This window comes from Myotis davidii, unplaced genomic scaffold, assembly GCF_000327345.1.
Source record: "Myotis davidii unplaced genomic scaffold, ASM32734v1 scaffold1115, whole genome shotgun sequence".
In the NCBI taxonomy this organism is placed as follows: Eukaryota; Metazoa; Chordata; class Mammalia; order Chiroptera; family Vespertilionidae; genus Myotis; species Myotis davidii.
This window is the reverse complement of record NW_006287910.1, coordinates 311,364-312,128: the sequence shown is the minus strand read 5'-3', so window position 1 is coordinate 312,128 and position 765 is coordinate 311,364. Positions and strand designations below refer to the sequence as shown.

General features: G+C 63.1%; 1 protein-coding gene across 3 annotated transcripts in view; it reads right to left on the bottom strand.

Annotated features, from left to right (window-relative positions):
• MKL2 (MKL/myocardin-like 2) overlaps positions 1-84 on the bottom strand; it is a 205,780-nt gene extending 205,696 nt beyond the window's left edge. For all 3 annotated transcript variants that reach the window (XR_435455.2, XM_006759669.2, XM_006759670.2), the window contains exon 1: positions 27-84. The gene's annotated coding sequence lies outside the window, so the exon portion shown is untranslated. The remainder of the gene's footprint in view (positions 1-26) is intronic.
• Between the last annotated feature and the right edge of the window lie 681 nt (positions 85-765).

Sequence of the window (765 nt, the reverse complement as noted above, 5' to 3'; positions counted from 1 at the left end):
GGTCGCCACTACCGCCCGCAGCTCACCTCCCCGGCCGCTGCCGCTGCTACCGCCGCCGCTACCACCGCCGCGCGCTATCTCGCGAGACTTCGCTCCCCTCGGGCTCCCCGGCGCTTCCCCGCCCTCCCGCAGCCGGCGCGCGCGGACCGGAGCCTGGAATAGACGCAGCGCGCTCCCTATAACCTGCCCCCGGCTTCGGGGTCTGGCCTAGCGGTGCTTGGCACCCTGCGTCCCAGTCGTTACACTTATTCCTCCCACCGCCGTGCAGGTAAAGGGTTAAAAGCCAGGTGCGAGACAGGCGGCCGCCACCCTCTCACCTGGCCGGTGCGCGTGCGCATGCGCGCGCCTGGAGCCCTGGATCTGGGAGCCTTTGCAAAGGCTCTGGCCTCAGTGACAATAATCCCAGCAGCTGGTCTCCAGGGCATATGTGTGCCCAGTGCTTTTACAACTCCCATCGGGTCCTCGCAGCAGCCCGCAAGAAATGGGTATTACCATACTCCCCATTCCAGAGAGGAAGAAATGGAGGCCTGGCAAGGTTAAGTCACTAGCTCCAGGACACAAGGTAGGAATTGGCATCTGGGGTTGTCTGACTCCCAAGCCAAAGCCCCAGTTCCCCCTCCATGACAAGCCCCCACAGGCCCTGGCCCTGCCCCCCTTCCGCTGAGAACATTAGTCTCAGCACCAGTCTTTACTTCCCTCCCAAGGTTCACCCAGGTGAGAGCCCTAGGCGATTAGTTGCTACAGTCCCTCTGGTTTTTTGGAGCT